Source organism: Mchenga conophoros, linkage group LG11, assembly GCF_057382185.1.
Source record: "Mchenga conophoros isolate Kocher_MC1m ecotype Shallow Benthic linkage group LG11, M_conophoros_male_GT1.1, whole genome shotgun sequence".
NCBI lineage: Eukaryota > Metazoa > Chordata > Actinopteri > Cichliformes > Cichlidae > Mchenga > Mchenga conophoros.
In genome coordinates this window covers 11,549,085-11,574,595 of record NC_140536.1, presented here as the reverse complement: position 1 = coordinate 11,574,595, position 25,511 = coordinate 11,549,085, and the positions used below count along the sequence as shown (strand labels likewise).

The 25,511-nt window shown below is 40.4% G+C and overlaps 1 long non-coding RNA gene across 2 annotated transcripts in view; it reads right to left on the bottom strand.

Moving 5' to 3' along the window:
* LOC146563666 (uncharacterized) overlaps positions 1–25,511 on the bottom strand; it is a 65,290-nt gene that overhangs the window by 17,314 nt on the left and 22,465 nt on the right. The window contains exons 3-4 of one of the 2 annotated variants that reach the window (XR_014894343.1): positions 17,859–17,973; positions 1,778–1,823 (exon numbers count right to left, since the gene is read on the bottom strand). This is a non-coding gene — a long non-coding RNA (uncharacterized LOC146563666). Of the gene's footprint in view, positions 1–51; positions 1,824–17,858; positions 17,974–25,511 lie in introns of those variants that run through there. The other variant, XR_014894342.1, reaches the window with a different exon arrangement.

Below are 25,511 nucleotides of genomic sequence, written 5' to 3'. Positions count from 1 at the left end.
CACCCTCCTCCCACCACCATCACCACCAGCCCCCCACCCCCCCCACCCCGGCTTCCTCTGTCTTGGACGGACGGCTAATCCTCCTTTTTAATCGGCACAGGAAAGTACGCACATACACATATATAAAACACACACATGTACACACAGAGGCGCCTCTGATCAGGCCTCTGCATCTTCATAATGGAGGTAATTAGCTGCTCAACAAGGCTAGCTCAGCATTATGATTAGCACTTCTTTCTGAGCCCACTCAAAATCTGACCAGGGTGGCCTCTGCTGTCAATCCACACGGAGCTACATTGGAACTGCAGCAAGCATCAAAAAGTTTATTAGCTTAGCCTCATGATATATCAATGTAAATATTACTCACACAGAGAAGCCAAATTCTGACAGGCTGTTCTTTATACCCAAACCCCAGTCAATAGATAGCTTGCATTAATTATTAATATGTAAATATTTATTTTGTATCAATCGAAGTACATTTGGGGTGTTTTACTAACCTAAAAGCAGCAGCTATCAATCAATCAGCGACTCACAAAGCGATGAAAAAAGAAATATAATGAAAGGGAGCGCAGACGATGGCAGGAGTACGGCTGTCCAGCGATGCAGCAAAGTGACCTGTGTGAGTGTAGGGGAGCTCTTATTAAAAAAAAAAAGGTGTAAGGGTCTCTATCAGCATGCTGAACTGTTGACCCTGACACGGGGAAGGAAGTGCTCGGCCAGCTGCTTGCTATTATTCATCTCTCTGGATAGGCCTCAAAAGAAAGGTGATAGCGAAGGGGACGTGGGTGGGAGTGAGGTGGCATGAGAGCGGGAGAAAGAAAATGGGCGGGTCAGATCATAAAAAGAAGTTGGGCTTGTGAAGTGCAGCGAAGGGTTTGATGGAGGCCTCCTGAGCTATGATGCCTGTGCTTTTTAAAGAGCGTTAATCAAAGGTTGATGCGTATCAGGGTGACCTCCTCCACACACACACACAGCAAAGCCCCACCTTAGCCAGGTGTCATTTTTCAAACTCAGTGAGATAAAGATCCTCAGGTTGACACCCAGCTCAAGAGAACTGTTGATATGATTTAAGTCTGATTTATGTGTGTGTGTGTGTGTGTGTGTGTGTGTGTGTGTGTGTGTGTGTGTGTGTGTGTGTGTGTGTGTTTGCGTGATCATGTATGCGTTTCCATCAACAAAACATGAGGAGGAACCTTTGCCGCCCCTGTGTTTATCTTATATGATTGGACACATTAAACTCTGTTTATTACTACATATACTACTCCCTCCAGAGGGAGCTGTACAAAGTCTGATAAATTTCCTCACTTGTGTGAGCACTGGTTGGGGCTGCAAGTGTGCATGGATCAGAAAATCTAGGAGGTGCATAGTTAGAACAAACTGAAAACTCTGTGGCCCATTTCTCATCTCTTAAGGCTGGCGGCTCAAGGTTATATGATATGCAGAACACATGAAGAACACCAAGTAACATGGGTTTGAACAAAAAAGTTAAGAAGTTGAAAAGGCTTAATAAAAACATTATTTCAATATTGATGGACATAGCTCTTTTAAATTCTTGTGTGACGTTAATATATCGATTTAGAAAACCCTTCATTACAACTTCATTACAACCCATTGTTCAACAGCATGTTCGACACTTGATGTCGTCTTTCCCTTTCATTTGTCACCTGTGCGTATAATTATGCTTATGAGTTCTGATAGAACATATAAGAATATATAAGTGGGGATCATATTTTTGTGCACTTTTCAAGTAAAAAAAAGTCCCAAATAAACTACATACCACTTAAAGCTGATTTCTTCTATTCCGAGGGATCACATTTCTTCTCCTGTAACAAAAAATACATAAATGATAATAAGAATAAAATTACACAGCTGTAGAATTCATAGGGAGGGGTTTTGAATGTGTTCAACTGCAATCATTAAGCTTACAAAAAATTGACTCTTTTTTTAAAACTTTGACAAAAAAGTATTTTTTTTCCCTTTAACCTACTGCAGTTAGCGTGCAAGTAAAATACATCAAACTTCACAAACACGCTACGTACTGAGTTTCGCTTCTATCTAGTGTGATTGCTCCCGCTCGCTGTTTGATCAAGAGCAGGGGGAAGAGAGAAAGTGGTATAGAGAGCGAGAGAGAGAGAGGAAAAATGAGCCTGCCAGTGGTTAATTGAGCATACAGATTCCTAATGTGTCAGGCGGTGGCCTTGCAGATGAGGGATGGCACTTTTTTACGATGCATCTTCCTTTGTTTCCTCTTTAAGGCTAATGAAGTCAGCCTTCCAGTCGCCACCTGGGCCGGACGTTCAGACACTAGAGACAGTTTCACATCCCCATTCACAAAGTCTAGCGGCGAATCGTCATCTCCGACACCCTCTCCACCCCTACCCCCAACCCTCAGCCAGCCGGAAGGTAAATACACGCACATGCAGCAACACATAGAATGAAGGACTCAATTTTGGCATGCTCATACACACTGCTCCAACTATATATTAAAAAATGCATGCACATACGCACTAGTCAGGCTTATTAGTTGGACTTTTGTGATAAACTCACACTGTAGGCCAGCATTTGCAGCATATTCATTATCAAGGCTGCAGACCTGTTTATCTTTACTGTCTCAAAACAGCAAGCATCCATTATCCAAAGATTTTTTTTTGTCTCTCTTGCTTGTCTTTTCTTTTTTTTCCCTACATGCCTTTAGGTCACCCACTAATGAGCTTAACACTGAGGAAACGTGGAAGCGATTAGATGAGGCTTGGCTGTTTGAACAATGGGGTGATGATATTGTACCTTATGATTACAAGCATTTATATCAACAGAAACAGGGGAGGAGAAACAAGACAGGCGAGAAACTCTGTAGATTTCCATGTGCATGCACGGCTGGGTGACTTTACATGGCTTTCAGTGTTTGCAAGCAACTAGTTATTGATGATCTCAGTTGTTGGCAGCCTCCGATTCCCTCCTTATCCTTGATCTGCTTTAGCAAGTTAGGCCTAAACCTCCCTTAGTGCCACTTTTTCTCTTTGCCGTGGCAACCCAGGCCAAGTAGCTCTGGTCACCCAAACATGTTCAAGGTGCTCCATGGCCATATGTTTGCTCACTGGGGAGCGAAGTGGGGAAGAGCTGGACTGTATGACCTTCATCCAGGTTGAGCAATGAATACTCTAGGCTCTGCTCACTTGGGTTCATGCCAGGTGAACACAGTAGTCGAGCATCCCAGACATGCAACTGGATCCCAGCAAGAATTTCACCGTACAAGAGGTGGAAAAACAAAAGGGTGTAACTGTTGGGAACTGTTAGGAGCAGAAGCTCAAAGTGGTGTTTACGGGGTGATGTACATTAAAAAAAGGCTAAATTGTTTTGTCTTTTTAAAGATGTTTGCATATAGTTAGTTCATATATAAAGGGTTGGATTGTTAAGACTTTACCAAATTCAGAGGACATCCTGTCCTGATATGTCACAACACCAATCTTAGCACGGAAACTGCAGACAAACTGGTCATAGTGCAGCATTTGCTTGGCATGGCCTCAGAATTTGGCATTTCAACAATCCTTTTGATTTCCTCTAAGTCCAACTCCAACTTCCATTTTTCAGGTTGTTTCATTATTTGATATCAATTCCCCGTTTAGAAATATTCAGCTCTGGCAATTTCCAGAAACGCTGTGGCAGAAATGCCTCACACAGTAGCAGTAGTTCCCTGTTTTAGTTCTCTTGGGTGACAGGCAAAAGTGTTGTGGTTTTACAAGCACTGCGTCAAGATTCTAAAAATAATCTGTGACTTTTTCTTTCAGTCGCGGCATTTTCACTATTACAATTAAATGGCAGTTTTTAAATGACTGTATCTAGTTCAATTGATTTTAATAACAAATGTCAGAACAATATATATATTTATTTATTATTATATGTGTAACTGAAAAAGTGTTTATCACAGTTTGTCATCCTTCTATATATAACATGTTTATACATTTCATGTATGCTTAAAATCCACAGTAATTAAATGTCATTGTTCCCCAGTGGCCTTCCCTTACATCATTTCTACGCATTGCTTCGTTTTAACCTCTTTAACACGTACAACCTCTTGAATTATTCCATCTGCATGGGTGCAAAGTAAGCAACAGATTAAACCTGAGCTGATAACTCAAAATGTCGGCATAGTTGAGTCAACAAGGGACCTTTATGGGAAGGGAAAGGGCTGAAGGAAAATGCCATTACTCTCCAGATAATTTAAACATGTGTTGGCATTTATCTTGGTGGTCCATGTCCGAACACTAATGACAAACTCTTGTTATTAGTGGACTGAATCAAAGCCAAAGGCATGCCCACCCAAAACTTTAATCCCTTAATGTTCCCCACTCTCTAATTTGGTATTACAAAAAATTATGCTCAATTCATAGGTACAGCATTTCTTCAAAGTAAGTATAAATAGAGTGTAACAAAACACATATTTGACATGGTTTGGTGTTTTTTTTTCTTCGTTTTTTTTTACATCTCTCTTTCTGTCTTTCCATCATGGTCGTTCACCACCAAACTTTGTTTTCGTGGGAAGATTAAATATTTCTGCTTGAGAAAACCCTTTAAACTATGAAATGACTGCTGTCACTGACACACAGAACCCCCATCTGTACACACACACACACATCACGCTCCCCTGATTTTGGATGGATAGATGGTTGGGAAGGGAGGGGGGGGGGGCAGAAATATATAATCTCCTGAAAAGAATGAGGCCCTCTGGGATTTTGTCAAAGTGGCCCCTCTCTGCACCAGGATTGGAAGAGAGCGGGGAGGGAGTGCTGGTGGTGTTCTTGCTTGGGTGGGAGGTGGGGAGTGGGGGGCTAAAACATGGCCTCTCCACACTGTAACCTGAGCCAGAAGGGGGCCAATCTGTCAAATAATTAGCTGTTGCCCGGCACAAAGGTTTTATTTGCAGGAATTTCATCGAGGCAGGATTGAATAATATGTCTGTGTATTGTGCGGGGTCATGGGAACATCATCTCTTACTGGTGGGCCATAAAAGACGGCTAAATGATAATGAGAAAAGGCTCTGGTAATTCAATTCCTCAAGCGTTGGTTTCCATCCTTTTTCCTCCCCCACCCCTCCTCTCTTCCTTTCTCGCTGTCTTTCTGTCCTTTTTTTCTCTGCCCGGCTAATTGCGGAACTTCATGTTGATGTTGAAGTGGCTTTATTCAGTGTGCATGAAAACACGCACACAGTGTGCTTTAGCTGCAAAGAAAGAAGATGGTTTTAGATCATTTTTTTATTCACTCCACTCTTATTGATTTTTATGTAGTATAGAGTTCATGAAAGACTAACTAAATATACAGGATTTGCCTCTCCAAGATCTAAAGCTTTGTCATGCAAACAGTGGAAAATAACAGAGGTGGGACCAAGTCATTGTTTTGCAAGTCTCAAGTAAGTCTCAAGTCTTTATCCTCAAGTCTCAAGTCAAGTCTCAAGTAATGTCAGGCAAGTCAGAGTCGAGTCTCAAGTCACTGGTGTAAAAGTCCGAGTCAAGTCACAAGTCTGAAACTTTGAATTTCAAGTCCTTTCGAGTCTTTAAAAAAAAAAACAATGAAAAAATAATGTTGCAGTTATATGCTAAATGTAAATATTAGACCATGTAATTTAAAATCTGTGTTTTTCTCAACACATGACAAAATAGTGAACTTAGAAAATATACACAAATTGTGAAATTGCACCTCTTTAAAATGCAGCTCAATTAAACCTAGCTCCAAGAATAATTTTCACCGACAGTTCTGAGATAAGCTGCATGTTATTCTTGGATGCGGTTGTAGGACCGGCTTTAAAATCGCATGACAAAAATATCATACACATTTAAAAAAAACTGTATCACCAACGTAGCCTGGACAACATTTGCTAGTTAGATGAAGTCAGCTATCTCATCTTAGCATATTTATATGCATATTTATAATTATACGGTTCTTGGAGTGAGTGCATACACTCATGAAGTTTAGTAACTTCAGGTCACTGCAACAAGCCCAGGTACAGTTTACTGACGGATGGGTGCAGGACCTTGAAATGCACCGTGTAGAACGAAAGACCATCGTACGTATCATAAGTTTACCAGTCTCACAAATTGTCGTCATAAATACACATTCGTTAACCGTTTATTAATAGGACCTTTGAGCTCAACGGTAATTAATTAGCAGTGGAAATAATTTCTGGTGTAAAAGTCATTGGTGTAAAAGTCCAATCACAGAAATGTAGCAGTGACAATAATATTGTATGCTGTAATCGTACTGGGCAATTAGTGATACAGAAAACCTGTTTTATCCTGTGAATAAAAGTATATGTTTTTGTCAATGTACCATAATAACAGAAGCGAAACGCAATATTGTGTCAGGACAATTCACTATTTATGCACAATAAATAAAGGAGCATAGCGCGACAATTTCTGTTCTTGCTTGTAACCTATATCACTAATTATGTTATGAAAATGACGTGTTAACTACCAAAAAACACTGACCTTCGTGTAAATGCTTGGAGCAGACTAACCTGTGAGCTGGAGTGTTCTGGGACGTTATATTTGATCTTTGAATGGCTGCAATCCAGGCCATCCGTCGCCTCTTTGTTACTTCGGAAACATGGCTGAACAATTTCTCTTCAACGACGTAATCCGATAACAACCGATCTCTTTACCCGTCGGCTTCCCGTGGCTGTCATGCGACCGGCTATTGCAGTTAATAATACAACAGCTTCTTGCCATTTTTGTGTTTCTTTTTATCGCTGTGTAACTGATTTTAATTGAAAGCCTGCGTGCGCTAGTACCGCTTGCCACAAGTTCCCAGAATCCTTTGCGGTTCTACCCGTGAATGACGTCACATTTTCAATCTCTATATAATATGCATGTTAAATTTTATATTTGGGGTAAAATATCAAGTCTTTTCAAGTAAACCGGTTCAAGTCCAACTCAAGTCCCAAGTCATTGGTGTAAAAGTCCAAGTCAAGTCACAAGTCTTAGAACATTTTTTCAAGTCAAGTCTAAAGTCATAAAATTAATGACTCGAGTCTGACTCGAGTCCAAGTCATGTGACTCGAGTCCACACCTCTGGAAAATAATAAATGAATGGGCATGTACATATACAAACATAACAGAAGCTATCAGAGAACAGATTTAAATGCATTTGATATTTTGCTGGTAAAATACAAATAAATAGATAATAAGTTGGATATGCTTCCCACTCCCAAACCCACTGGCTCAGTTGTCTTTTTGTACACTGATCTCTGACATCTGAGAGCAGCCGACCAGGAAGTGGATAGTGTTAAAAGGAATTGATTGGTTTGTGGTCTATAGATGATTGTTTATATCATTCCATACTGGAGGTTTGACCTTTGGCGACCCTTCTGTGGACCAATCCGCTGAGAGCCATGACCTGTATCCATTTGCAACGGCGCTAATTAGCTTTGACGGGTCTGGGTTTGCGTCGGGGTTGTAAAATGAAGCCCTGCAGTGCCCTGATTGAAGAAAGACCCGGCTACTCCACTTTGGGCCCACCATTTCCTCCCGCCAAATGTCAAACACATTAAACTTAATGTACCAGCAAATCTTACTCAATTATTTGTATGTTGTTGAGGTGTGTGTGTGTGTTTGCGCACCCGTGTGGTGCCGCTAAATGGCGTTCATATGTCAGTGTATGTTCAGCTGTCTGAACACACTCAAGCATGCTGGTGTTTACATGTAAGCGGGGAGCGACAGAGTAGGAGACAGAGAGTTTGCTGTTTCACTGGCACGTCCATGTGGGATGAGGTTACACATCCTGCGACGCACTGCAGAGTGATGAGGAAACTTGCTTTTAAGTAAAATAATTGGTTTATTGCATCCTGTGATCTGGCTAATTGTAATGAAAGCAAGCTTACAATTTTCCAATTATAATTCTATGTCGATTCTGTTCCTCTCTAATAAAGAGGAGCACTGATGCAAAACAAAATGCCAGGACTCCATTTCCTGCTTGTGCCTTAGAGCTATTCAGAGATGAGGGATGTACACACCCTCCAAATATCAGCCCCAATACCCCACATAAAGCATCCGACTGACGAATGAGAGCAATACTAGCGTGAGGAAAGTGTTTCCGTGTACAGCACACTTTCACAAATCAAATACAGACATTTTTTGGGAGAAAAAAAAGAAAAGAAATCATTTAAATTTCAGTATAAAATAATACATTATACATTAACAAAGTATGTAGCACAAAATGATTGGATCATGTGACAATGTGCTACTTTTTTTGTTACTCATCACCTAACTGACACGAGTCACTCTTTGTGCCTCTGACAAATCATCGGATAAAAATCTCCTCCCCTCACAGTCGTCGCCCCTCTCTCCCTGCTCCTCCTCCACACGGACAAGCGCACTTGTGCCTCTCGGTATCAGTCACTCATATGTCTCTCCACCCGGCCTGTCAGTCTCCTACTAAATTCCCTGGATCACAGTACATCTGACAGTATTTCATCTCGGATTTGAGGATAAGTGAGAGGATTTCAGTTCAAGCTGGGAGCTTAGCATGAAAATTCCGCTCAGTGTGAAAAGCTAGGCGTTTACACGATGTGGGAGCCCTCCAGTACCCCCCTGTTTTTTCCTCCTATACTATACCCTCTCTCTCTCTTTCCCTTGCTCTCTGTTGTTGATTTAGCTGTGAGTGGCTGCCTGACACAACACTGGGTAACTCCTCAAGGAGCTAAATACAGCTAGCCCTGTTGCATAGTTATTCTATCCCTGGACTCCGAGGGGAAAAGAAAAAGGATGTATTTTAATTAAGCAAAACCCAGGGGCTTCAGTATTACTCTGGCCACACTGGGGGAAGACAGTGAGATGAAAAAAAGAAAGAATAATGTGTCAGGAAATAAACTGCAAGGTTTAAAGGTGCAGAAATTCAGGGGGTGGGTGGCAGGAGGAATTCTTACATTATCAGCTTTGATTTGACACGTTTTGAGTCTAAAACACTCGTTTTAGAAGATGGTTTATAAAAAAATATAAACCTGCAATTTTTGTGAGACAGTATATCTTCTCTTTCTTTTCCACACGTGAACATTCCGGTGCCGTTTTTTGCACCAGATTAGCATTTGCGCTCTGAATTTTGTGAACTGTTCAAAACTCAAATATGAAGCGATTCAGCTAATTTCCTGCAAGAAAAAATCGACCAGACGACACGCGATTTAAAACACATTTTCAAAGATGATGTTGCCCGTCGTCTTGCGTATAATCTCATTTAAATATAATTACAGTAATTACACTAATGCCTTCAAATTTCTGTGAAACGATCTCGTTAGCATGGGAGGGCTGCTCATGAGCTGACTTGAGTGTTGTACTCCTGCGTGTGTGTGGGTGCCAGATTTTGCTGCAGCATACATGTCTAACAGACTCTAATAACAGATGAAAGGAGAGCGTGGACCCCCTCCACCTCAACACGCACAAACACACATATTCTGCAGCCTAGGTTAACCCTGGAAATAAAGAAATAAAGGCAATACATGGAGAACCTGAGGAGAATCTTGAATGTCAGTTGCTGGTAGGAAAGATGGATTGCCTGAATTCTCCACCAATCACCAAACAACACATTGGCTGCAGCATTGATTGATGAAGTATTTAAGTCGTCAATCTCACATCACCTGCTTTTCTTTTCTCTCGTTCAGCCAAACGGCTTCAGAAAAGCTATGCTGTGTCTGCATGAACCCTGACCAACGGAAAGCGTCAAGGGTTTCTTTGAATTTCAAAAAAACAACAACAAAAAAAACAACCCAAAAAAGGACTGGTGGTGAGGCCAAAATTTGGACAAACTTAATAGTTCGCAAAGAGACTGGGCTGACTGTAACATTTGTTGCAACCTACGCACTCACACAGTCACAATATGGAGAGAGTACCACTCCCAGTATTGAAGCAGTCCTTTTCTACACTGCAGATCATGCAAGCTCCACTGCTCTCACAGTGCCGTGGAAGAGGCTGCAGTGTATATAACTCAGTCCAATATTATTGATGACAAATCATGATTAACAATAACAATATTGATAAAAATGGTACATTAGCTCTCACCTCTGACCTTATTTGCGGACCTCTTTGTACTATATGATGTATTGAATTTCAAAATCATGCTTGAGTACACTTTGCTTTTAAAAAAGGAGGTGTCACGATAATGTGTTGACAGTACATTGGAGAGCATATACACTGTTTTCTTGGAGTTACCCTGAAGACGCCATTGATCTGCCAGTTAACCTATTCTCCTGCAGTAGTTCAGCAGCAAAACCTAGGAGGAAAGCATCCCCCCCCCCCCCTTGCCACCACCTCCACCACCACCACTCCACCTGGGCCATTGTTTCCCTTCCCTAATATGATACCCCCTGAAGGTTCTCCACAGACCTCATTTCTAATCAATGCATGTGGTTGGTGGGATCATCCTGTCTCTGCAAATTAATGACTTCACTTTTTTCTGTGGTTTCATTCCATCGATTTGTTTTATTAGCCCATTGATCTCCAAGCACCTCCTCCCCACCTAACCCAGCCCCAACCCTCTGCTTCTTCTTTACTTATCAATATGAGAGCTGATTGCATCACTTCTGGAAAAAAAAAGTGCTTCCTTCATCATGATGATGACGGAAACAAATATGTAGATTTGTGTGAGGTTTTTTTTTTGGTGATTGTACTTACTCTCTGTAAGTGCTTAATTGATTGACTTGTCCATAAAAGGTTCAATATATGTTATTTTCTCTCATGTTTTCTGTGAACATATGAGTCTCCAGGTTAAACTAATCTAGTTTCATTAGTTTAATACAACTGTCATGGTCTAAATCACTCAGACATTCATCTGGTCAGGGCTCGCTGGTCTTATTAACAGCCATATCTAACGCTCTCCTCTATAATTCCCTTTGAGATCTGAACAAAAGGATAGGAAGTGCTTTACTCTGACAAGTCAGACTTCACTTCACAGGAGGAATTACAGCTTTTCATTTTCTGTCACTGGAGCGTTTTAGTGAGGTGCCCCACTACCATAACGATGTTCTTTCTCTCTTGTTTTATGACTTGAGCCACGCACAAAGAGTTGATTCACAGTAATCACTTATGAAAACACAAATGCCCGTGTGTGTATGTAAGCGACAACCGCAAAAGTACACACACTATATATTCAAATACTGAGAGAAATATAGTCAGCGCCATTTGTGCCAGACACAAAAAATTACACCCTCAAGTCGAACAAAAACACACAAATTCCCAGAAGGGAAACAAAATTCAAATGTGTGGTCAGTCGAGTTAGCCCCGGTGTCCATTATTGCTTCTGTCAGAATCCATTAGGATAAACACAGTTTACATTCTCTGGACAACCGCAGTAGCATGTTGTCCTCTCACATGTGGCAGCCATATTACTTCTGTCCTTCCCAAGCCATCAGATAGTGGCACATGCCATCTAGGAAACAAAACCTCAAGTAATGCTAAAGGCTGTAAAATTTTGGACTCCATTAATCATCTCTTTTCCTCTCTCACTTGAAAAAAAACAAAAAAAAAACCCCAGAAAAACTCACCGTATTTTATTTTGGCTCTGAAAATAAATCAATATCTAGAGAATGTCCGTGTTCAAAGATGAGAGAGCGACTATCAAGCACCCAGCTCTCTCGACCAAAGTGCATGTTTATCCAGCTTGTGGGAATTCCTGTTCCTCAGGATGGATCTGGAGTAGTCATGATTGGCGATGTTCCCGTCCCACCCTGGCTGGCCCTTTCATGAAAACCGTATCCAACACAGAAGACTGCTCACTTTTCCTCAGCTCACAGATATTACACTTTTAAACTGGCAGCAGGAGATATTGCTACTGAGTTTACACTACAAAAGAAAATGGATATGATCCCTGACAAACACATTCACATCTGCACATGCGGTTATTCAGAGTGAACATATGTGACACATCAGACTGTCGTAGCTTTGCATGCAAGTGAACCAGCAAGACTTAGAGTCAGCAAAAGTCTCTGCTGCTTTTGCCTTTTACTTTCTTCTACAGATCTATAATTCCACATCCTCAAGTAATTCTTTACCTTCACCCCTTCAAAAATCCTCTTTCAGTAAAGCTCATCAAAATTGCACTCTCTTTCCACACTACAGCAAGTCTACACTGTGACCTTCACAAAGCAATAACTGCCAGCATGATAGATACACTGTATACACAAAGCATTTACATATGTTTGTCTGAACACGCCTTTATAATGTTTATGTTATCTTTATAATAATTTTACCTCTACGCTAGGCCTGCGATTTGAGTCATAAAGAATCATCTAAGCAAACAGATAGGTAAGTTTAGATAGGGTTAGCTGCTACTACATCCCTGCATCTCCTGTCTTTACGTCTTTACATAAATCCTTTCAGGGCTTCTGGCAGCAGTTTCCTGCTCTTTCATCTGGCTCCCTTGTGGTAGGACTATTAGCCCGGCCTGTTTACCTGCAAGTGTTTGGAAGGCAGCTGGCTTTGGACACTCAGTGCCTGCATAGGGCCAGGGGCTGCTGGGACCTGGGAACGCTGGCACCAAATACCGATGGGTAATTAGACCTTCATTCGAGAGCGAATGTGGCAAGCATTAGACACAAGGCTCTTTCCGGTTCAATTCATATCTCCATCCTGCCTTCCTTTCCCTTCTAACAACCATGCACCATCCTCTTTTTTTTTTTCTTTTTCCGGTCTTACACAATCCATAATGGCAGGCCAGTATTTTAATGTATGTTAGAGCAGGAAAAAAAGATCAGCAAGAGGTCAGCAAGTGATCAGTGTCAGGTAAGTATATAATTTTTATATAAATCTCTAAGACAATCATTTTGAAAAGAAAGGGACATGTGGGGCAGTGGGGAAATTAAAAGCAATAGTCTAACGTCACTTGAATTTTGAGTTTTAATTGCTTAAACACTACAAAATATTTGAATTACATGGAGAATCTATCATGAAAAATCTTAAGTGTCTGTGCGCTTCTTAGGTCCTTTCTGGGAATGAGATCTTTATGCTTAAAAATGAAACCAGGGCAGACATGTGCAATAATAAAAGCAGAAGTGTAGCTGAAGTACCAACCTTCTCAAAAAAAAAACATTCTCAATAAAAGAATAAATAAGTAAATAAGCACAAAACCAGACAACAAATTTTAAAAAAGGGTAGATACATACATACAGTACATCATACAATTTCTTTCATTTCAAGAACACTTTTAATTCACGCTGTCAGCTTAATCCATTTTTATGTGGGTCTTTTTTGTGGCATTTAGCAGTTTCCTTCACTTGTGAGAAACATGACAGTGGTTGTTTCTCATGTGAGAGGAAAACTATTGAGAGGCCCCTTCTAGTTTTGCGGTGAAAGGTGACATAACCCATAATTCCACTAAAACCACAATGTTCTTTTATCAGATGTTCCTCTCTGATACTGTGAGGGTGGTTCACATGATGCTAACCAAAGGACTGAACTTCAGAAAATGCACAAAGGTACTTATGTTCAAGTCATTATGTGGGGCATTAGAAAATAGGCAACGTAGCAGGTAAAGTATAATATAGATGAAATCATAAAATTTTAAGCAAGTTATTCAAGAAGCTTGTTCGCTCTACTTCTCAATCTTTAAGTGGTTGGCCAGTGTAACTAATACAGTTTGTGAGTGTGAATTATTAACTTACTGTGTAAAGGCAGCAGTTAATTTGTTATATTAGATTTATCTGGGGTTTTTTTGCAAATGGTTTAACAGAATAAAAGATAATGCTGAAGTTCAAAAGCACACACTGGTGCCTGCTAACAATGGCTAGCTACTGACACAGCTAGCAGTCAAAGGTAACTTGTTTAGCTCCCTCTAAACAAAAATATTTTATATTACACTATTTTTTACAAAAGGAGTGAATGTAAGTGTGTTAGTGTCATTTTTAAATCATTGTGTTATCTGTTATCTTACAGTAAAACTGATTTAATCTATTTAGTCTCATAAATGCTAACATTGCGCTAGCACTTTTATACTGAATATCCATTTACGTATACACGAAAGGACAGCCTCCCTCAATGGCATCCATTATCAAAAGATAACTACAAAAAATATGAGAAGCCTTGTTATAACAGGGCAGTAGCTTACATCAGTGTAAAAGAAGCAGCTGGTTATCAGACAAGGTAGAGACAAGCAGGGGCTTGACCCAAGATGCAACATCCCAGACAAAACATGCTGTGCAGGCTCCTCACAAGGTTAAGCTACTTTATACCGTGAAACTACAAATTTAAAGTGTTATCATCTACTTTTATTTAAAAAAACCCCCAAAAAGATTACCTAGGCTACGTTTGTGCTTACATCTGACTTAAGCGGTGTCACTGGATATATTGCTGTGTCACTACAATTGCATTATAATGCTGCTGCTTCTGCTGTTGGCACCTTGTTGCAATAGAATCACACTTTGAATTAGGTTGTGTGTCATCACTGACAGCAGCTCATTGGAAAAGAAGGATGGAAATGCCCTGCATTTACTCACCCTTATAAATGCTGCTGCCCACACGCATCAATAAAACCTTATTCAGTATTTTTTTTCCCTGTTTCACCAGAAATAATATTATTGCAAATTTTATTGAAACTTTGTAATATAGTTTTGAGAACCCCACCCCTAATTACAACAAAACAAGCTCCATTCACTTATATCTCATGGGCGCCCCCTAGAAAACTGGAAGTTATAGAACTTGGAGTTAAATATCTCTGGTGTCACAAAGCCTGCGACTTGTAATTTATCGGGTGGTGACATCTCCAAACCAAGGAAACAATAATATAAAATAAAATGAGACATAAAATTAAAGTTGAATTTAAAAAAGATGAATTGAAATATTATAATAACACATATCCAATAAAATAAAATCTTTTTTTAAAATATTTAATTCATTTAATTAATACTGTTGCAGCTCCACACAGTGTGACACATACACATGTATATATCAGCTATTTAAATTCTGCTGATTAGAAACTGATTCCCCGAGTCCTTGTGTTACAGGTAAAGGGCTGTGAATAGCTGACAGGCTACTCTCTGCTCTACATGAATTGAATCTGAAGGCTGGGGAGGATGCAGCTTTTAGCGGTCAGGGAAAAACACTGGGTCCAAATTAGCATAAACAGGAGCACAAAAGAAACAGGGGATAAGAGCGAAACAGAAAACAGTGTTGTCAATAGGACCCCCCAGTGAGGAATTTCAATTTCATATATCTAATTATCCCTGTCAGATAGAAAGAAGTGACAAAAAGCTGTCTTTGTTCTCTGTCTTTATCTCCCGCATCTCTCTCAATTAATTTCAGCATACGAATATGACTAATTGTCTCTCTGCAGCTCTGAAGCCACATAAATAATAATTTCGACCCATGTTTGAGGGAGGGGTGGGATGTTCGTGCTTCGGTTTATGATATTTGGACACAATGGTTTGTGCATAATTCAGGTGATCACGTTAGCAGGCCGATCCAACCTCTCTGTAGACATCACCCTCTGCCCCACAGTCTTGTAGTCCGCATAATACCTCTATACTTTCCCTCTTTTGTAAACAAAAGCGTTATGTCTCTCATTTCTGTCACTGGGCTTGTTTCTTTGTTTAGAGTGGTGATATTAGCATCATAATCAGACAGAAAGAAAGAGGCGGCAGTGATGGTTGATTTATGCATGGTTTATGAGGAGAGACCAGCTAAACCAGTCAGCATCTGCTATGAATTTTCCAACATGTTTAGGTTTAGACATTCATGTTATAACTGAGTGATTTCAACATATAGTACTTTAGTAACTGATCTCTTTTCATTGGTTTATTTTCAAACTTGGGTGCTTTCAGTAATAGGCCTTTTTTTTACTGTTTATATTGTAATTACAAGAAGCACTCAAACTGCTCTTACAACTTTTTCACTTCATCCAAATTTCTATACCCTTAAAGTATTGCACTTTGGTTTGTGACTTTGACGACTGTATAATTAATTGATATCCTATTCACTCTAAGAGACCATTTCCCTCGTATCAAGCAAACAAAAAAAATATATCAAGTGAGGACGAAGGACGAAAATATGCGCTCGTGAAAAGATGTTTTATCACTTACTGAAACTGACATAAAAAGCTCTTGAAGGATGGCGCTGAAGTGATGACATTTGTTTATTCACTCAAATGTGCCTAAAAAACAATCAGCACAACCTAAACACAATGAGCCAAACATCTGAAACCCGTCTAAACAAAGCGGCAGTCGAGCCTGTGCACTCCAACCATAAAACATACTCAGTCATTCACTCAAAGTGAGAGAGGGAGGGCAGCGAGGAGGGGGAGCGGGGGGGATGGTATTGTTACATTTCATTAGACACATTCCTTCTCTGTGGACTCTTGACCAGTTGCCATGGCAGTTCAGCTGACCACATTTCATATCAACTTCTCTTTCTCTCGGTCTCTAAGTCTTTCTTCCTTTGTTCTTTGTTTTATTTCGGTTTTAAACCAAGTGATTTTAATGACACTGCTCTCTTCAATACAACAGTATATTCAAGACATTATAAGAGATAGATTTGGCACTCAAGACTCCATTGCAACAGCAAAGATAATGGTAGAAATATAACTTCCATGAAATCGAAAAAGCTTTTAAAACTTTGTTTTTGAGGCATAACGGGTTGTAACTAGCATCTAGAAAAACTTCAATTCAATAAATATTAAAATGCCAATAAGGTTTGACTCGTTAAGTCGTTAAGGGCCAGTCACACAGGCCTAGAGTCCAGTCAGCAAATGTGGCAAACACTGTTTGTGGGGGGAAAATATGTCTTCCCCAACCAGGTGTGGGTGGCTGCTGGAGGTTGTTGGCAGTCGCTATGAAATCAATTGCTAAAGCCCCATTCAGGTGACCTGTAGTTACCAGATGGGTTACTGGTCTTGAAGGAAAAGAGTTTTACAACTAGTTGATGAGTGGTTGTGGAGGTGGCTGGCAGTTGCCAGTGTGAATTGAAATTGGTTGCAAAGAGATAAATGGTGCAGCATTAAAACCTCCTTGGGATTGTTTTGGTCACTAGCAGGTTGCTGTGGTTGCCACCAGTTTGCATGGAGGAGGCCAACTTGTCTGCAAACACTAATAAACGATTTGCCAAGGGGTAGTGAAAAGTGCTAGGCAGAGAGGAAATGGAGAATATTTGCTTTAAAAATAAATGTTGCACCTTACCGTTGCGATAAAATATTGCATCAATAAGGCACAACTTTTACTTTGAAAGTGAATGTTCTCCACTTCCACTTGGCATTACCCTTCTTCAAATTTCTGTACAGCTTGGAGATTAGATGGTTAAGGTTTAGAGGAAATTCACTGTCTTACATGCAAATTGCGAATGATCATGCCAATCTGCAACCAAATAAATCATAGATTTTTGGAGGTTTTTTGGGGTAGCTACGCTCTTTGTGACCAATTTCACCTTGTAAGAGCTAGCAAAGTCCAGTAAAGGCTAGCAAAGTCCAGACACCATTTGCCAACCAGTCAGTGAACTGAGCTTGCCAGGAGGTTGCTTGTCGGTTTCTACTCTAGGGACTAAGCCATTTTGATTCAAGATGAACGCCTGAAATATTTGTGGTTCTGCTTAAATGCAAATAAGATTCGCAGATCTGTGGGAATATTTATATCTCCAGTATTCAGCAAACAGCCAAAATGATATATTATGACATTCTGCTTACAGGTAGGTGAAAACCTTTAGTTACCTATAGTTAAGCGTCATCGGCAGAGAGATGACACTCTCGGTTATTCGGCAGCTACTTTCAAAGAATCAACCAAAAATGAACAGCAGAACCAGTAAACTGCTATGACAATGGTGCTACACTGATTCAGCAGTTTCAAATCTGCTGTAGCTTCATCTGCTTGAGAGCACCCCAAAGATGTAGGCAAGTGTACTTACCAATTTGTTGAGCTTACTGTATCCATAATGTGATTAGCAAGGCAATTGTTCAAGAGCGTTTATAGGATAAGTCACATGTTGATCGTGTCTGCACACTTTTCCACATGCCACACACCTGTGGGGTAAAGCAAAATGGAAACTTTATTTTGGAGCATAATATTCACAATTTAATAATAAGAAAGTAATAATAAAGACAGCTTTATGTTACATTACAGTGAAAAATAATACTGAAAATGAAACAAGTGGTTTGAAAAAATATCTTGTAGGTAGCACTTTTCTATTAAACTTTGCTTTAACACAACATCCAGGCAGGCAGCTTTCTTTCTCAACATTTGCATATTTTGGTGAGTCAACATCCTGAATCAAAAAAAGTGCCACCAATAAAAGCGTAACACTATGCAAAAATCCTTCAGGACGAAGGTCATTATTGACACCTGATGGAGCTAAACCCGAAAATGGAACTGAGTCGCATTCATATTAACAAAATGCAACCTGTCGTTCAAATCCAGGGGCACAGTTAGTCCAACTTTCCAAGCACCCATTAATTAGCATTTTTCCATCAACAGTCAAGTGTTTGCTAAAAAAAAAAAGGGGGGAAAAGGACGATAACAGAGGGAGACGAAATTAATTTGCATTCAGTGTATAAATAGTTCCAGGACAAGGGCTGTTAAGTTTGAAATTAACATGTAAACAGTTGGAAAGTCTGCCCTGCTACTCCTTATCCCCTTCTCCTTAACCCCCACCTCTGGTTCCCTTTTAGCGCCTTGATAAATATACATAAAGCCCCACACAAAGACCGCCTTGTTCCTTCAAATGGGCTACTTTTTAATGGAGACATATATTTCCAGGATTATATCAGCATTCAGTTGCAAATTTTTAGTTTTTAATACTCCAGTTGGGACAGTCTATGAATAAGAGTATCATTTGAATGCAAGGGAACACCTGGTGCTGAGGGGCTGGGCTTGGAGGGGGTTTTGAGCTGACCTGGTGACAGTGCCAAAGCTTCACTTGTTCCCAGAGTTTGCATTCAGATTCTCCCAGACTCGGTCATCGCTATGATACTGTAGAGTGCACATTTAAAGTTATTCTCCTGTCTTATAAATGCCAAAGACATGGCGCGATGACGGCTGCTACATTTGAAGTTGGAGGCGTGAACAGTGTGAGCTCAAAAAGTTGGAAACTCTTAAAGTGGAATTATCCAATATTGCCACGCAGCAGCTGAGAATTTCTTTTATTTCTGAAGTAGTGTTTTCAGTGCCGCGATCTGTCGTACAACTATATATTAACTACATTTTTGCTTATGAACCTTTGAAAATCATCATTATTATTTTACTTTTGCAAACACCTGCTGCTTCTGGTTTATGCCGATTGGTTAAAACACAAACAAGAACTCTGAATTCAAAACTGTTACGAGAAAACAAAGGGGAAATTTAAAAAAAAACTTTCAGCTGTGCTTTTTTTGTTGTACATTACTTGGCTGCATGAGAACAGAAAGAGGTGAGGGGGAAGGTGGTGGTGGTGGTGGGGGGACTGTTTGGAGGAGGAGAGAGGCAGGGGTACAGGGTCTATTCGTATGCACCCCACATCCACTCAACACACAATCAGGCCTGTATTGCGTTTTGCAAATTTATACCCAGGATGTTGGTTTAGAGTGTTTCCCTGAAAAAAAGAAAAGGAGAAGGATTTTTTTTTTCAAGTAAGTGTCTGCTTTCATGAGCAAGAGTGATTGAGGCACACAAACAAACCTTTGTTTCCTAGCTCACAGATGCAAGGCCCGAGCTCTGATTTACACCCTACCCCAAGACACATTTCTACTTATTTTTAATACGTTGTGACTAAGACTTTATGAAAAATAGGCTTATTGAACACTCAACGTCATTTGTGGTCACCCCTCAAAAAATAAATAAATAAATAAATAAATAAAATGGTAATGCATGAGGAAATCACACTGTTAGCAATATCCACTCCACGCTGTGTATCCACTAGCCATTCAAACCAGCCTGTCTTCTCCCTCAAAATATTTGCACAGCCTCATGTTTGCAGTGACGGGAGAGCTGTACTCATGAGAAGACAATCCATAGCGAGACGCAGGCAGTCAAAGTCAAAGGCACGGAAAGCTGAAGCGAAGGGGTACCGAAGTGTTGAAAAGTTTGACACTGATTCGATGTGAATATTCATGTTTGGGTTTTACTAAAGCAAATGTAATAAGGCCGTGCAAACACTTATATCACATGTCATCGTAAAATATCAGTTTGGCTGTATTTCTTCTACTTTCACCAAATGTTGTTTACAAAAAGAAATTGTATATTTGTGCAATACTTGCAATGTATTCTGCATCAGAGGAGTGGCGATGTCTTGACTAAATGTTTGCCACATCAAATCAATGGGTTATATTTGAGCTGAGAACACGGTCAAGTCGGTGAGGCTGCTGACAGCATGTTTACGTCAGTCCCAATTAATAATTAGTTTAATGATTTGAGCCCTTGACATGTGGCCCTCGACAAATGTGGGCAGGAAAATGCACACTCTGTGCCGTTTGCATAAATCTACCGTTTCAGCTCGAGCTGAGGGGGAAACAGAAGGACAGGAGAGAGTGAGAGAAAGCGAGAGAGCGCGCGAGAGAGAGGTGAGGGAATTATAGGACTCAGATGTGTGTGATTGGCGGTTCCCTTGGCTCCCAGGGTTAGAGAGTTCAGAGAAAAGCCGATTATTGCTCTCCCTCAGGTCAAGCCTTCATAAATAAACACGGGGAGAGCCCGAGGCACCGTGTTTTAGTATGATTAGCATATCATACAGGCTATCGACATGGTACTTATCATATTACAGCGCAGCCGTCCTCTGAGCACACGGAGGTTACATGTACGGGGCTGCTGAGCATACATCTCTGTTCATTAGAAGGCTCCTCGGGGAGAGAATAAATCATATCAGCACGTGGTTATACCAGCCCAGGCGTTTGACTCCGCCATACAGCGGATGTTAACCAGAGCCTTTAATAAGCTGGAGAAGAGCTGACAGTTAGCTTCAGACTGATGAACAGCGGAGGAGACGAGGGGCAACGATAGGGAGGATTGATAGTAGGAGGGAAGTACACTGAGAGGCAGAACTGTGGTACATGAAACTAATCTCTGGACCACTTTTCTGACACCTTACACTTGTGCTGGCCTCCTGAGTGTTTGGACCTGACTTCATCCTGGACACTTCTGAATCTGCATGCCAGCTGCATGTTAACTGGGTCCATTATGTCCTCAGCATTACAATTAATCTTACAATGAACCTTAAAGTTCTGCATGATTACCAATTACATGTTGGGACTAAGATACCAGAGGCCTTATTTCATTACAAAAAATATAAGTGAAATGAAACAAAAGGTACCATTTATATATATTTAAAAAGACAGAATTAGCATTAGTGTTTTTATCAAAGACGAGCAAATGACTAAACAAACTACTGAAGCTTCATCTGGATTCATCACTTGGCATCTGAAAAAGAGTACTCTCACCTGCCCAGTAGAGGTGGGTGGATTGATCCAGATATTGATAGTACCGATACAAATGCTAATACTATCAAAATACTATCACAATAGGATCGATACTTTGATACTATCTTCTAAGTTCAGTGTGTAGCCCAGTGAATTGTGCTTAAAGGTGTTTTGTTGTGTTAATTTGCTCGTGGTAAAGTTGTCATTTAAGCTAGTTTCTGTAAAGCTCAGTGAACAGCAGACACACAGCGTGCACAGTTCTATCCTAACAATCAGAAATTGTGGCTGGATTTACTGAGGAGAGTCAGCCTGTCATGATAGTGCAAACCATGAATGCTGCATGTATCAACAAGTACCAGTTCTAACAAAGTTAAAATAAAAATGCCTACTGGTTTTTAAAAAAAAAGTAAAGCTGCTTTTTAAAGTAAGAAAAAAGTTTTAGTTACCAAATCTAACATAAGAAATGTCCAACCTGACTCAAGTCTAGGCTTTTTAGTAAGACTGGCAGACTTGAACTCAATGACTGTGGTCACTGGCTACTTGGAATTGTGATCCGGTGTAATAAAATATGAAAAGGGTGACAGGTTTTGGTGCAGTGAACAGAAAAAATAATGTTTCTATGGATGATAAAATTAGCCCAGAAGGAATTATGACTGTGTCTTAAAACTGCACGGGATGGAAGTCACCCCAATTCTCAGACACGCTGCTCAGATTTCAATTTACGGCAAGCCTTTTCTCCTTAGCTACACAAGCTCAGCTCACAGACCAGGGGCCACAATTAGCAGCTAGCCATTCTGACCAGGGAGAAAGAGTTAATGACATCCGCACCTAAGCCCTCCTAAGCCTAGGGAGCCGGGGCACCGAGGAGCCTCAGTGCTCTCCTCCTTCCAGTCAAGCGTGGCCTCTTTAGGTGGTCCGCACACACACTGGAGGGGATGATATATTCTAACTGGTATTAAAATATCCTCCAGGAGGCCGGGCTGCCGGTGATGGCCAGCTGGGTGGATATACAGTAAGAGGCTACAATGCAAAAACGGGGATATTGGATGGGTGTTTTTCTTGTTTGGGCTTCATGGTGGTGGCACAAAGCTGGGATCAGTCAGGATGCCATGTCGCCTGGATAATCACACCCACCACTGGCATGGATCTTATGCCAGAGAGAGGAACAGCAAACATCAGAAGCATATATTTAGTTTTGAGACCTAACATTAAAAAATAGGAAAAAGTCTAAACAATATCAAGTTTAAGGTTTTTATTTGACCTCATCGGACTGTTTGCAAATTTCCTTGCATTGTTGTCTGCATACAGCACCACGCAATAATAACACTTTATTAAACGATCCCACCACGTTTCCATTTACTCCATCACGTCCGTGCCTGTGTGTGCATTTCTCTGTGTGTTCTTAAGTGATGCCATCCCCTCGTGCCCACCCCTCAAATCCCCACACCCCACCCACCCATGCAAATTAGAACTTCACACACGGTGCGGCAAGCTGCTGGGTGCTCTGTGATTTCACACGACCAATTAAGGCCCTCTTGGCAGTTGTGTGAACAGTTTCATTAGAGGAGATAATATTGCAAAGTGAAATGATAAGCAATCATTATGATTAATGCCCAGACATTACATTGCTCGTTAATGAGGTGTAAATGATCTCATTATTTTTTGAAAGAGTACAGATTAGATTAAAGTGGAGTGGACAGCGCTCCTCGGTGTTCAGATAAGTTAGTGTTAATTAGGCCCAATCTCCAGGAGCAAATGAGCCGCAACCCTTTGGTAAACAATTAGGCTTCCATAGCCCTGGGCTAGATGGACAGGGATAGGCGACTGAATGGATAGATCACTGGAGAGATGGATGTTGATGGAGTGTTGAAATCTGAATCAGATTCATTGTTAGCTTTCCACACAAAATCAGACAAATTGTGTGCCTTAGTGTACCGAACAACAGAGTGGGGCAGATATTTCAGGGTTTTAAATGTTCATTTCCATCTGAAGTAACACATATATACATAATACACGTTAAGATTGCGGTTTAGATTATTTTTCTCCCCTCCCTTCATATGTGTAATTGTGGAAAATTTAGCGTTTGGGTCTTATTATTAAACAGTTAGATTGCTGAACAGTGAGCAGCTGCTATGGGTGAAATTAACAATAGATTTCAAACAGTCTAAACTATTGTATAGACTGTAATAGCTTTCTAAGGCATACAGAAGTAAAGTATTAGCAGTTGGAGTTAAACTTTTTCTTCCTGCTTTTAGTTCAAATCCAGCTATTTGGTTACTATAATAATACTAATACTAATAATAAAAAGGCAGACCGCAGTTATTATAAATGTAGAACTGTCGATAATCCGAGCAAATACTTGTCTACTGTATCTTACATCTACTTTTTGACTCCTGTACCTCGATTGTGTCCTAAAGCAGGCAGCATGATTTCAAATGACAGTGAGATTTCATTGAAATATTAAGCACCAAAACCTTCAGAGGTAGTTTCATAAACAGCCCTGGACCTGGACCATATCAATGCAAGGCTGTCCATCTATTGTACATGCTCTGAAAAACATACTCTGGAAAACAAATATCGCCATAAGCACAGACTGTCGAAAGACTGCGAGAGATTTCCCGAGCTCCTCACAGCAGCCTTGCAGCTGCTCTCAAGGTAACAAAACCCACTCTCATTGGGTGCTTTAAATTACTTTTTGGCAACAAACTGAAAACAGGGAGAGAATTTGGAAGTGTTTTTATGTTTATTTCATGAAGACAGAGCTCAGCCTATTGACGTCAAATTATCATTTGTTGGGTCTTTATTCACTCAAACAAAACTTTTTTTAGAAGAACTTTTTTTTGCCTTATGCACAATTAATAGAAACAAAAAAGACACAACAGCTTTTGTATTTGTGCTTTTGTTTTTGACTTTAGGAGTGAAATTCATTCATTCAACAAAACTAATTTATAATTTATTACAGTACTTTAAAGGATATGCATCATTAGAGTTTTAAGATAATTTCAGTAAAACCGGGAAATCAGATTAGAAATAAAAGAAAATACGTGTTTTTTTCCCCCAGTGTTAATTAAAACTCTTTTTCCTTGAGGCGCTAACAGCAAAGCTTTTACAAAAACAACTCATGATGTCTCAAAGGTTACCGCAGAGTTGGTGTACTTTATCTAAAGACAGGCCAGACCAGGCACAGTGGGAAATGTCTGCTTCTGACGAAATTGATTTTACCGTCCTCGCCTTTTGTCTGAAAAGATATGCTTAGATTATGACGAGAGAAGCGATGCTGTAATCCCTCAACCAGGAGTTATGTTTCAGAGACATCAAGCCCTTATCGGTGATTGATAACGCTTAACTCAAAAACATATAGAAGCATTAGGAAAGTCAATATTTTGCCAGCGACTGAAGGTGACCCCTGGTTCCTGTGTTTGCGGTGTGTGCGTGGAGGGCTTTGATGGTAAATTTGTAAAGGTGGTTATGTGGGGAGGCTATTATGGATTTGCTATCTTGGCCTGAAGTGTTTGCGGCTGATTATGTGATTAAATCAATAATAATTTCTCTTTGGGCTCCTTTGCTCCTCTGCTTCATCTTCTTTTTCCTGTGTAGTTGAGTGGAACGGTGGGTGGGGACTGGTGTACACAAGTACAAATGTAGGCACAAACACACACACACAGGCACGGCAGAACAACTGCATAGCAGATGGCACAATGGGCACACAGAAGACTCAGAAAGTTTCTATAACTACTATACGCAGAAATATATAAGTGGAAACATGGTAAAAAAAAAAGGGTAAATGTTTACAAAGTACAGTACTGTACACGTCTTTAAAACCTGGAAAAAATCATGTTAAACCAAATAGCACGCTGAACAAGCTTTCACCCAAGACTTGTGACATTCCTCAGAGATGCACAGCTCAAAATAACACCAAAGACGATGCCCAACACCTCAGCTGTCTTCACCCCTGTGTTCCTTCCATCAGACCACAGACCCTGGATTGGCGACTTGTGCCAGCCACTCCTTAGCAACCGCCATCAGTCCTCTCTCTGGTTTTGCCAGGTTTGTTGTTATGTCTAGACTGCAGGAAATGCAACATTACATTTGTTTACAACCAACAGGAACTAGAACCAGAAGCTGTTACGTGATTAAAGAGTGCTTCCCAGCGAGAGAGTGTGTGTGGCTCAACC